The sequence below is a fragment of the Erinaceus europaeus genome, chromosome 8, assembly GCF_950295315.1.
Source record: "Erinaceus europaeus chromosome 8, mEriEur2.1, whole genome shotgun sequence".
Lineage (NCBI taxonomy): Eukaryota > Metazoa > Chordata > Mammalia > Eulipotyphla > Erinaceidae > Erinaceus > Erinaceus europaeus.
In genome coordinates this window covers 7,281,511-7,294,167 of record NC_080169.1, presented here as the reverse complement: position 1 = coordinate 7,294,167, position 12,657 = coordinate 7,281,511, and the positions used below count along the sequence as shown (strand labels likewise).

The following is a 12,657-nucleotide window of genomic DNA, read 5'->3' as shown; positions in this document are numbered from 1 at the left end:
ATCTATCTATCTGTCTGTCTATATTTGTTTATTGGATACAGCCAACCAGAAATCGAGAGGATAAGGGGAGATAGAGAGGTAGACCTGAGGTACTGCTTCACCACACAAAGTTTTCCCCCTGCAGGTGGGGACCAGGGATTGAACCTAGGTTCTTGTGCATGGTAACATGTGCAACCAACCAGGTGTGCCCCCCCCCCCACCACCAATAGCTTCTGTTCATCAGCAGTTGCCATTTTTCTGCCTTGATAATTCTGAATGGCCCAGAAAGCTTAGTGAAGTTGAAAAAAGAAGAATGGGTTCATCTAAGTTTCCTCTTGTAGGTTTCTTTGTGAAACTATTTTTGTGCCAAGGTCTTGAGTTTGCCTTTACGGCTCAGTTTTTCCTCGGTGTCCGTGCCAGTAAGGTCATATAAAGAAGGGAAGGCAAGGGAACTCACTGACCCATTTGTTTTCCTCAGTTCCTTTTAAGCTTTCAAAGGTCCAATTTTTGAAAGTGAGTATTTATTCGTATAAAACTGGGCATGGGAATAAATAATAAGTGAATGCATGAAATAATGACTATATATATGTATATATATATATGTATATATATATATCACTGTGATTTGTTAGGTTTTTTTATCATAGCTTCTCTATTTTGCACAATTCCAACTTTGAGGATAATGATAGCATGAAAAACAAACCTTTATACAGTTCATCCACAGATGCTCATAGACCGCCCCAAGGCTTAGCACTGACATAGTAGACATTCAGCAAGTACATAAAACAAAAAATGACAGCTGTGGTCCCTTGTAAAAGAGACATATTATTTTTAGCTACCAGAGTCCAAATGCTACCATGATGCCAACCTATGGACAGATGACCCCACCAATGTGTCCTGGAGCCCAGTTTCCTCAGAGCCCCGCCCCACTAGAGAAAAAGAGAGACAGCCTGGGAGTATGGATCGACCTGTCAACGCCCATGTTCAGCAGGGAAGCAGTTACAGAAGCCAGACCTTCCACCTTCTGCACCCCATAAAGACCCTGGGTCCATACTCCTACGGGGTTAAAGAATAGGAAAGCTATCAGGGGAGGGGATGGAATATGGAGCTCTGGTTGCGGGAATTATACCTCTCTTATCCTATGGTCTTGTCAGTGTTTCTATTTTATAAATAAATAAATTAAAATAAAATAAGAGATATATTAGAAAAAAAAGTTAATGGACTTCTCTGACTTTCACTTTCTTCTCCTAAAATAGAGTAACTTCATGCTGATCCCCTTTGCTCCTTTCCTCTGGGCTTAATGAGCCCAGATTTAGACAGTCACTGGCATAGCATTCAAGTTGTCACCAAACAGAATTCACATGCCATCCCAGCACTCAGGCCCCTTCAAGATCTAGGATGCTGGAGGCTAAAGCAGAAGGATCAGTAGATATAACAAAGAGAAATTCGGGGTGTGATGCTAATATGTCTGTGGGGGCAGAGGGGCGATGAAAGCTATCAAGAAGTATCTAGGAATCTGCAAATGGCTTAACTAAAACCCACTGTTATGATCTTTCTTATTTTCTTAATGAGAGATACAGAGAAAGAGGTAAGAACACTGCTCAGTTCTGGTTTATGGTGGGGCTGGGGAGTGAACCTTAGGCCTCAGAGGTTTGGGTAAAAAGGTCTTTGCTGTCTACGGGGTCTCTCCAGCCCTCAAAACCATTTTTTTCTCAAAGCTTTTATTATACCTTCAATAAGACAGAGTTGGGGCAGCGAGGCTTGGCTATTGAGGAAGATTTATAGGTCATCTGCAGAGACCAAGAACATCCTGACTTGTGAATATTAAAATCACCAATTATTTATGGCAGGTATGCTGCCAGGCATCTGCCCACAGCACAGAATCATTTGATCTTGAGGAGCTTCCCAAATCAGAAAAGGATACATCACTATCCCAGAGCTTGTGTTGCTCCAGAAATATGTTTCCAAGTATATTCCCTCAATAAACAAGGTTGAGTTGTTACAAATTTTGATTTAAAGTAACAACAACAATGATAATAGCCCTGTCAAGACCTTATGTTACAATTCACAATGCACTGGGACTATAGTATTTTTTTTGGTGGTGTTGTTCTCTAGAAATTTCCATGTGCCAGATGCAGTAGGTACTAAATATACATAATATCCACCAGAAAAGAAAAGGCTAAAGGTCGGAGAAGTAAGATTGCCGCCAGACCATTACTGGGACCTTACTCCAGATACGGGTTGCTTCTGATCGACTCTTGCTGGGAGGACTCATGTGTAGCAGGGTTGGACTAGCCTTTGAGGATATAGAAGAATCCTAGAACAGAGGTATTATGTCCTCTTCTAGAACTCTCGTGGTCCAATTATACTGTCTTGCATAGGTAAAGAGAAAAGTCATAAATTTTGGCATGTGCGTGCACGCACACACACACTCTTAGCTCATATATTTTCTCCATGTATTCTGCATTAGGTTTACTAATCACACAGATATCACTCTAATTTAATGTTTATTCTTCTGCATTCTTATGAGAAATACAACTCTACTTCAATTTCTACAGAGGATGAAACTAAGTTCAGAGAGGTTACATAGTTACTCACAGAATTTGGGGGAAACTGTAGAAAGATCACAGAGGTCACCTGTAAGGTGGGTCCTTCTTTCCTCCCTCCTCTCTCCACCAGAGTTATCAGTGGGGCTTGGTGCTTGCACGACAAGCCCATTGCTTGTGATGGCCATTTCCTTTTCTTCTTCTTTTCCTCTCTTTTCTTTTTCTTTTTTTACCTGACCACTGCTCAGCTCTGGTTTATGGTGGTGTTGGGGAGTGAACCTGAGGCCTTTGGTGCTTTAGGCATGGAAGCCTTTTTGCATAATCATTATGCTGTTTCCCTCAGCACTTTTCTTTCTTTATTTGATAGGACAGACAGAAATTGAGAGGGCTAGGGGACATAGAGAGGAAGAGAGACACCTGCAGATCTTGTTTCACCATTTTGCTTATGAAATTTCTCCTCCCCTGCAGGTGGAGACCAGGGGCTTTAACCCTGGTCCTTAAGCACGGTAACCTGTGCACTTAGCCAGGTGGACTACTACCCAGCAAGGTAGTCTTTTCTAAACTTCTGTGTCTACATTGCTAGGCAGTTTATATCTAGCTCATGGAATCTAGAAAGGGATCTATGACTCCTGACTATCAGCCCTCTTTAAAACTGGAAGACAGTGGTGCTATTACTAAGACCTATTACTTGTCAACATGACATCCTTGGCTTGTCTCCTCAATATTAAATACTTTAGGGCAGGGGCAGTAGCGGTGTTAGTAGCTATCAGAATGCATTCTTTGTGCGTAACCAAGCTTCTGAAGTTCAGTTTTTACACTGCCAACTCATCAAACATGGGTGGAATCCATCTCACCTTCTGGGATGCCTGCCTTGGCTGGCTCGAGCTACGAATGATTTGCTCAAAGGGCCCTGGTTTAGACTGCCAGCATGAAGGTCTGAGTTCCATTATCTGATGGCTGCTTCATTCCAATCATGCAAGTGGATGTTAGAACTGCCCCCAGATGCTATCTCTGTTCAGCAAAAAGAAGTACAGCCAAGTCAAATGAAGCTTTATTTCATTATGCTTTCAGGTCTGGGAATAATGCCAGTGAACTGCTCTCCCTGACATGTCTTTCATCACTTATAGCTCAAAGGAAAAGAAAAGGGAGCTCCCTAAGTGCCAGGCTGCAGCCCTCCATGTTAGATGGCAACACCTTCATGAAATAAGAGCTTCATCCCTGAAACTCAAATATTCATCCCTGAAACTCAAAATGTTCTTGTATGTTCATTTTCAAAGTCAAGAATAAGGCACAGAGTGGAAACAATGACTAGAAAAGGGTGTAAATTCAGTTTCAGCTGCATTAGAATATCTTGACAGTGGAAGACTTAGGGTTCTGATAAGAAGAATCCTTCCGTTCTGAGTACAATGCAAAGATTACTATGGCTGATGGGACATGGGCAGAGAGGACAGTTTGCTCAGATGCTTGACCTATATAAGACTATGGACATCACCAGGAGAAATTACTCATCACCTATTTGAATACTGAAAAGTATAGGGGACTGGGTGGTGGTGCACCTGGTTAAACACTCATGTTACAGTGCTCAAGGACCCAGGTTCAAGCACCTGGTCCCCACCTGCAGGGGGAAAGCTTGTCTCAAGTGGTGAGCAGGGCTGCAGGTGTCTTTCTGTCTCTCTCCCTCTCTATCTCCCCTCCCTTCTCAATTTCTCTTTGTCTCTACCCAATAATAAATGAATAAAAATATTTTTAAAAGAGTTTTTAAAAAAGATTAATAAAGGTTCAGTAACTTGTAAGATTTGGCTGCTAAACTAGAGATAGTAAGTAATCCATAGTCTTCAAGACTAGCTTCTTGTCCTGTCTTCTACATGTATTAGTCTTCTAGTCTTCAGCTTTTAGAATATCACAAATTTTTAAAAATAAGGTAGCAAATTTGTGAGTTCCAAAATCCTGTGATAAGTCAAAGGTTTAGACTGATAATTTTCTTTACAAGCATACAGCTATCTCCCCCTTGTTTCTGGACTAACTGAAGACCTAGAGAACTTCTTTCCATTCCTGATTGAACGTATTCACCTTTGGCTACACCAGTGTCAGTAGACATTCAATGCCAGTCACTCTGCCATTGAATTCACCCTTTCCTAAGTTTAGCCAAAGTGCCCTGCTAGCATTGCCCCAGCAGAGTTACACCAGTCGAAGTCAAAAGCTGAAAAATACTCACACAACCTTCCAACATTTGTACAGCGCTTAAGTGCACGAGACATTTTCCTTTGCAGAATTCTGTTCAACAAGCTGAAAATGGGTGAACTTAAATCAGAAGATACCTTGAAAAATAGGGATGATATTAACTTATATTGATTTTTTTTCCCTTTTCAACTTTTAGGGGATTTTGGCAAGTGGTATTTATTTACTTATTTGCCTCCAGGGTTATTGCTAGGGATCAGTGCTGGCACTACCAATCTACCGCTCCTGGAGGACATTTTTTTGTTGTTGTTCCATTTTATAGGATAGGACAGAGAGAAATTGAGAGAGGAGAGGAGATAGAAAGGGAAAGAGAAAGGGAGACACCTGCAGACCTGCTTTGCCACCTGTGAAGTTTCCCCCACTTAGGTGGGTAACTGGGGCTCAGACCCCATCCCTTGCACGGGTCCTGGCTTACAGGTGGTTAGCCAGGTGTGCCACCACCCGGCCCCCTTAAGAGACTGTTTAAATGGACTAAGGGCTTTGTTCTTCCACCTACCAAATTTGGCTGAGATCAGCAATGTCAGAACTCCTTAAGAAGGCTGGGGCTAGATGAGTCTGGGAAGGTTTGGCAGTATGATTTTTAAGTAGTCACTGGAGAAGTCCATCACATTTTTTTAAGACTGGATTTACATTAAAAGAAAAATCCTTTGAAGAAATAACTGAATAGTCTAATATCTGATGTTCAAAGTAATACTTTCAATACTGAATTAACTGGAATATTTAGTCAATACTTCTTAGCTAGAAAGATGCAGCACTGAATAGGATAAGAGCATGTAAGTTAACCCTTATCTCCAATGTGTACATGTCTTTCTGAATAACTACCCGCTTGCAGTCGAGTTTCTTACTCTATCGTGGTCTGCTTAGTTTATTGTTACAATTAAATGCAACCTGACACCCACAACTGTATCAGAGTGGAGGGAGATGGCCCCAGGCACAATGAACGACGGGGTCAAGACATCTGGGGACTGAAAAATGCCCGAGATGATGAGTGCTAACATTTTGTTATTGGAGATGGTACAGCTCTTAATTCCCTGATGACAACGATGGTGGAAACTTGACTGAACTACACAGTACGTCTGCTGCGTACAATGCAGACAGAGAGAAAGAGCCTGGGCAAAGGGAAACACCCTTTCCCCGCCCCCCTCTTTGTTAGCCAGCACAAGTCTTCCAGATATTCAAGGAGGTCAAAGACATGAAGGTGTCAATGTGTGCTGTTGAAGTGAGCAAGCTGGTGGAAGAGGGGAGACCCTGGAGACTCACTCACCACACTGCAACAGAGTAACCACCACCCCAATATGGTTATGCAGACGTAAACACATTTTGCTAGTATGAGTGTATAACTGAGTTTAAAATCTTATTTAAGGGGGTTGCGTGGTGGTATATCTGGTTAAGCGCACACATCACAGTGAGCAAGGACCTAGGTTTAAGCCCCTGGTCCCCACTTGCAGGGGGAAAGCTTCATAAGCAATGAAGCAGAGCTATAGGTCTCAGTCTCTCTGTCTCTGTCTCTCTCCCTAACCCCTCTAACTTTATCTCTGTCCTATCAAAGTGCAAAAAGCAAAAAAAAAAAAAGGCATCAAATAGTATTTATTTTTAAATTTTTATTCTCCTTATTTATTTATTTATTAGAGACAGCCAGAAATCAAGAAGAAAGGAGGATATAGAGAAGGAGAGAGAAACAGACACCTACAGCCTTGCTTCACCACTCCCAAAGATTTCCCCCTGCAGGTGGGGACTGGGTCTCAAACCCAGGCCCTTAAGCATTGTAACATGAGTGTTCAACGAGGTGCACCTCCACCGGGCCCCATAGAGCATTCCCAATCTTAATAATGGTTGTACAGACTCAATGACTAATACATTTAAAGAAATAATACATTTCTTTAAAAAATTTTTTTTACTATGTTTATTTATTGGATAAAGATAGCCAGAAACTGAGAGGGGGAGGGATGACAGGAAGAAAGACAGACACCTGTAGCACTGCTTCACCACTTGTAAAGCTTCCCTACTGTAGGTGGGGACTGGGAGCTTGAACCAGGGTCCTTACACATTGGGACATGTGCGCTCAGCCAGATGCAGCACGTCTAGATGTTCAAGGAGGTCAAAGAGATGAAGGTCCCAGTGCTTGATGGTGAAGCCCCTAATAATACATTTCTAATTTCAAAGTACGTTGAGCAGTGGCTGGTCAATAATATACCTCCAAGGAGGCTTGCTCTGCCTGTCCAGACTGATTTTATTCTAACTATGAGGCACTCTGAATAAGTCTCTCAAGTTCTCTCCTGTTAATCTCAGGGATCTCGCTCAACTCGTTTACTGATATATACACTTGGACTTATAGATGGTGATTCTGATGGTCATGTAAAAAATCTAAGGTAAGCAAATTCTTTTATAAATTTCCACTTGTTTATTATTGGATAGAGGCAGGGAGAAGCTGAGAATGGAGGGAGAGAGAGAGAGAGAGGAAAAACAGACAGAGAGATGCCTGCAACCCTACTTCATCACTAGTGAAGCTTCCCCTCTGCAGGTGGAGACCAGGGACTTGAAACCCCATCCATGCACACTGTAATGTGAGTACTTAACCAGGTGTGTCACCACCTGGCCCCAACTAATTTTTTTTTAATTCCCTTTTGTTGTCCTTGTTGTTTTATTGTTGTAGTTATTATTGATGTCGTCGTTGTTGGATAGGACAGAGAGAAATGGAGAGAGGAGGGGAAGACAGAGGTGGAGAGAAAGACAGACACCTGCAGACCTGCTTTGCCACCTGTGAAGGGACTCCTCTGCAGGTGGGGAGCCGGGGGCTTGAACCAGGACCCTTACTCCGGTCCTTGCACTTTGCACCACGTGCGATTAACCCACTGCGCTACTGCCCGACTCCCAACTAATTTTTTTTTTTTTTGCCTCCAGGGTTACTGCTTGCATTCAGTGCTTGCACCACGAATCCACTGCTCCTGGAGGGTATATATTTTTTTCCCTCTCATTGCCTTTATTGTTTTGTGGTTATTATTATTGTTGTTATTGATGTCATTGTTGTAGGATAGGACCAAGAGAAATGGAGAGAGGAAGGGAAAACAGAGAGGGGGAGAGAAAGATATACACCTGCAGACCTGCTTCACCACCTGTGAAACGAACCCCCTGCAGGTGGGGAGCCGGGGGCTCGAACCGGGATCCTTATGTTGGTCATTGTGCTTCGTACCATACGCGCTTAACCCGCTGCGCCACTGCCTGGTCCCCACTAATCATTTTTCTACCTGTACATGTATCATTCTAACATGCCCACATTCTGAAAATGCTAGTAAGAAGCAGCAACAGAAGAAGCCTTCTCAGGAAAGAACAGAGCAGGTCAAAGAGTGCAGTTCATTCTGTTTCCTGAAGCAGCATTTTTGCTTCGAGTCTCATGATTCTAGTCTCACTGGTCATCTAAGCCCAGGAGGGAGGGGAGACTTTTTAACTTGAGTCTCAAGTAAGACTGCCTGAGACCTTACTGCAGCGCCAAAATCACAGCTGAGGTGAGCAGTGGGCTGCAATGGTGCTGCAGCAGTGCTGGGTGGACCCGTTTGGAGCAGGAGATGTTGCACTTGAAGGTTTGCTACATCCTCGGCTGGCTATTCATCTAGGATACTGGCTTCATTTGATGCTAAAGTAGGCTGTCATCAAAGTGTCATGTGATTGTGCATACATGTATACTCTTAGGGGCAGTTTCCCTGCATCCAGATTCTTAGAGCTTCACGATCCAAAAATAGATGAATGTCCTCTCCTTGCATTTATTTTTAATGTTTTTTTTTTTTTTTTTACCATTTCCAGAAAAGGTTGTTCCTTATTCTTGCCAACAGGTTGCCAGCACTTCATTCTTATAAAGTGAGACAACTGGGGAATCGGGCGGTAACAGAGCGGTTAAGCGCACGTGGCGCAAAGCACAAAAACCGGTTTAAGGATCCCAGTTGGAGCCCTCAGCTCCCCACCTGCAGGGGAGTCGCTTCACAGGCAGTGAAGCAGGTCTGCAGGCGTAAAACAACAGCAACAACAATAAAACATAAAGTGAGACAATTGGGAGAGAGAACAGATTAAAAGAGGATGGAGAGGGGGCATTCTAGTGGCAGGCCTGCCTCGACATGCACACCTTCCTCAAAAGTGTGCATGTTGAGGTGGTTTGGGTGTGTCACACACACACACACACACACACACACACACACACCTAACCTGTAAACAGAGGAAATTCTAAATTTACCTCACCATGCTGAACCTTTTGGGATCAGAGGACAGGCTACATTTCTGGCGAGACCATCAGGTTAGTGATCAGGTCACTGACCTGCCCAAGTAGCAAGGTTTCCCTCATGGTGTGGACTATACTCACACTCAGGAAACTCTCCATCTCTGCTTGCAAGGCTCAGTCCCACTTCTTTGCTGGTCATAGGATGGAATCAGACATCAATGGCATTTACCCTGTTTCTGACTGTTCCACGCTGAAGTCTCTCTAGTTCTTTTGTTTCTTTACCTGTTTATCAGGACTCTCACTTAGGACACAGAACATCTCATGTTACATCCATGCAAAGTCTTAAGACGTTCTCTTCTGTCCAAAGGACCTTGTTTTTAAGGACAAGCCAACAATCTCTCTCAATCACAACTCTTTCATGTCCATTTACTTCTGCAACAAATGCCAATGCTAAACGCTGACTCTTCTATTTGAATCCGAGTAGACTGTTAATAGAAGACACCAAGTGTGCTACCAGTCTTCCTGCTACGTAAGACAGAAAATTAAATTTAAAAAAAAAAGTGACAGGGAAGAAGCCTCAACACCAGCAGAGTCTGGGCACAGGCTCTTAGGCTCTTAGCAAAGCCTAAAGCCCCCAGTCCACCCCTCACTGTACACCCAAAGCAATGGTGATGGCTTTTCCTCTCCATTATCAGGGAGGATCACAGTTCCTCTGCAGCCCTAGACTGTTCTTGCCTTCTGGTTTGTTCATAATGTATGTTTTAAGTTTACTGCTAGAAGGGTCTCTACAAGTAAGGAGTTTCTTCTTGCCACTTTGTTCCCATCCACAGCCTATTTACAGCTCTGCTCTTTTATCTTTTCCTGCTTTTACACAATGAAATTGAAATTTTCATCACCAATTTCAGAAAATTAAGCCCAAGGGAGCGGAGCTCAGAGCATCCCTTTCCTGGCAAAGAGCTGATTTTTGCATGTAACTTTGCGAACCCTTTCTGATTTTCAGAGATTTAAAATGAGGCAAAGCAGAGTCATTTTCCAAGTGAAGCTTTGGCCAGTTAAGATCTCACTTAGTAGCACTTCAGCATGGCACTGTAATTAATTTCTTAAAAAGACACAAAACGTATTTCAGTTTGGAGACTGGGGTCATCACAGAAGGAAGAGAAGCAACCTAGCTCACTTGCACATTTCCCAAAGAGAGAAGAGCAGCACACGCAAAAGAGATACTGCCTTGGAGTCTGGAGAAGTGTCTGACCGACCATTGTAATAACATCTCTTTGTACAATGCAAACACCAGCAACGCTGTCAAGCAGCCTGAAGCTCTCTGCCCACACCTTCCTCTCTCTCCCTTAGCAATGCACAGGGCTAACTTTAATTAATTTAGCTCGAAAGCATTGTTCTTTGCAAACTGATCACTACTCAAGGACAACACTCAAAAGCAAAACTCCACTCCTCATACTAATCCCATCTAGACAAACCAATCACAGTATAATACACAGTTAACTACAAATCCAGTCATAGTCCAGCCAAGCAGCCTTTAGAATGTAGAAACTCACACATCCCAGAAATCCTAGAATGCAAAGCTCTTTCCTGTCCTTCTTTCAATTCCTCATTTTGTTGTTGTTGTTTTTGTTTGTTTGTTTTTCCCCCCAGCAGACAATAAGACAAAGAAGCATTCTCACTCAGCCTGCTCAAACTAGCGTGCAGATGTGTAAGATTCAGGTTTACTCACCCAGCTCCCTGAAGTCCATCGTTCTCAACTATCAATGTTGCTGGTGAGCTGCAGTCACCCGGTCACCGTCACCACCAAATGACTTAGCGTGGTCCCCGGCAAGAGCAGTGTGCCGGGACACCAGATGGTTCCCGAGTAAGCTTGTGCATGAAATATGTTCCCAGCTGAGACATGTGAATGGAGACTGGCTGCACACCTTTGAATGCTACACACTCCAAGTCCAGAAGAATAAGCATGGAGCTTTGCTTATGTTTATGGAGCCTGAGCCCAGGGGTGCCCTGATTGGCAGGAACCGAGGACAGATCAGCCAATCCTAGGAAGCCTCCATTTCAGGGAAACTCCGGCTCCTTTATTTAGGAGCTTCCAGAGACCATCGGCTTTTCTAGGAAGAGATTTTCATCTATAGTATTGGCAGATTTAAAAAAAAGAAGAAGAATTTTTATTTCAGTTCTATTATGCAGGGTGTTTGTATGAATAAATAGTTATTTTTCCTGCTATGTCTCATCCTCCCACTTTTCTCTTATAAAGAAGCAAAAAAGAAAAACACACACAAAAGATGGAGGGGGGATGAAGAAGAAAGAGCTAATGATGGGCTTGAGATAGTTCACATGCAGCAGCCTCCACCTTGTTGGGAGAAAAGGGGGTGGGGGGTGGGAGCTCCCAGGCTCAATAATTACTGATTCTGTTGCCATGGAAACAGACTGGCTGCAGTGAGTTGGATTCCTGCAGAACATCTGCTGCTAGACCCATCACCAACCGCAATTCCATCTCTCCCCCTCTTCCTACTTTTATTTCATTGAGTTTGCTTTCTCCTCTCTTCTATACAAACATATTTGGGGGGGGGGGTCTGGAAATGTCCTGTCACCGGCTCACAGGCTACACACAGCACACACACACATACACACACACACACACACACACACACACACACACACACACCCCAGGCATGCTCACAGACCCAGAAATGAGTGCACGCACCAGTGCATCCCAGTCTGGCTCCTAAGGGAGAGCCCATACTCTGATTCCTACTCAGGATGTGAACAGACATAAACAGCTCCTTCTGCATCCCCATTTGGAATTCAAAATGACTGCCAGGTAGCCCAACCATTGAGTAAACTATGTTTTGAAATATTTATCATCAAACAGCCCCAAGCATGCCCAAATAAAAGTTTGCATTTATACATGAGTAAAATTCCTCAGTTTTTCTGCAAAATACTTCCACTCCCAACCTAGGTCCTCTTTCAATTTCATGCATGCACCCCCCCCCCCCCAGCCCATCCCTGTCTCCCTGCCTCCAGAGTCCTTTGAGTTTGGTACAAATACATTTTGATTTTTATGTTAATTACTTTGTATTTGGACAGAGATAGGGAGGAGGAGACAGAGAAGGAGAGACAGAGAGATGTCTGCAGCTCTACTTCACCAAATGTGAAGCTTCCCCCTGCAGGTGGGGGCCAGGGGCTTGAACTCAGGTCCTTGCACACTGTAATGTGTGCACTTAACCAGGTATGCCGCAGTCTGGCCCCTGCAAATACATTTTACACATATATTTACTGCAGACCATTAATCCCCTAGTAAAAAGAAAAATATATATCGAAGCAAAAAATACATAAAGTGTCAACAACATTTTTAAAAAGTTTGCAATGGTATCTCAGTGGGTACTTAAGTTGTTCTTAGTAAACCTTCAAAATGAAGCAGTGACCAGAAGCTCAAGGCAGCTTTTTAAAATTTATTTATAAAAGGGAAACACTGACAAAACCATAGGATAAGAGGGGTACAACTCCACACACTTCCCATCAAGGCAGCTTTTAAAGCACAGCCACCAGCTCCTGCTTCCTCTCTGCATTAGCACCTCAGAAAAGGCGCCCCAGACATGGGGATTCTCACTGGGAATGCCTTCAGCTGATGTTACCTCTTACATTGTTGCCCTGCTTGCTCCAAATTCTCCTGGTTGCCTGCTAAGT

General features: G+C 43.4%; 1 protein-coding gene across 1 annotated transcript in view; it reads right to left on the bottom strand.

The window, feature by feature from the left end:
* The window catches only part of LOC132539855 (engulfment and cell motility protein 1), a 155,832-nt gene extending 144,901 nt beyond the window's left edge, over nt 1-10,931 (bottom strand). The window contains exon 1 of the mRNA XM_060195865.1: nt 10,697-10,931. The gene's annotated coding sequence lies outside the window, so the exon portion shown is untranslated. The remainder of the gene's footprint in view (nt 1-10,696) is intronic.
* Between the last annotated feature and the right edge of the window lie 1,726 nt (nt 10,932-12,657).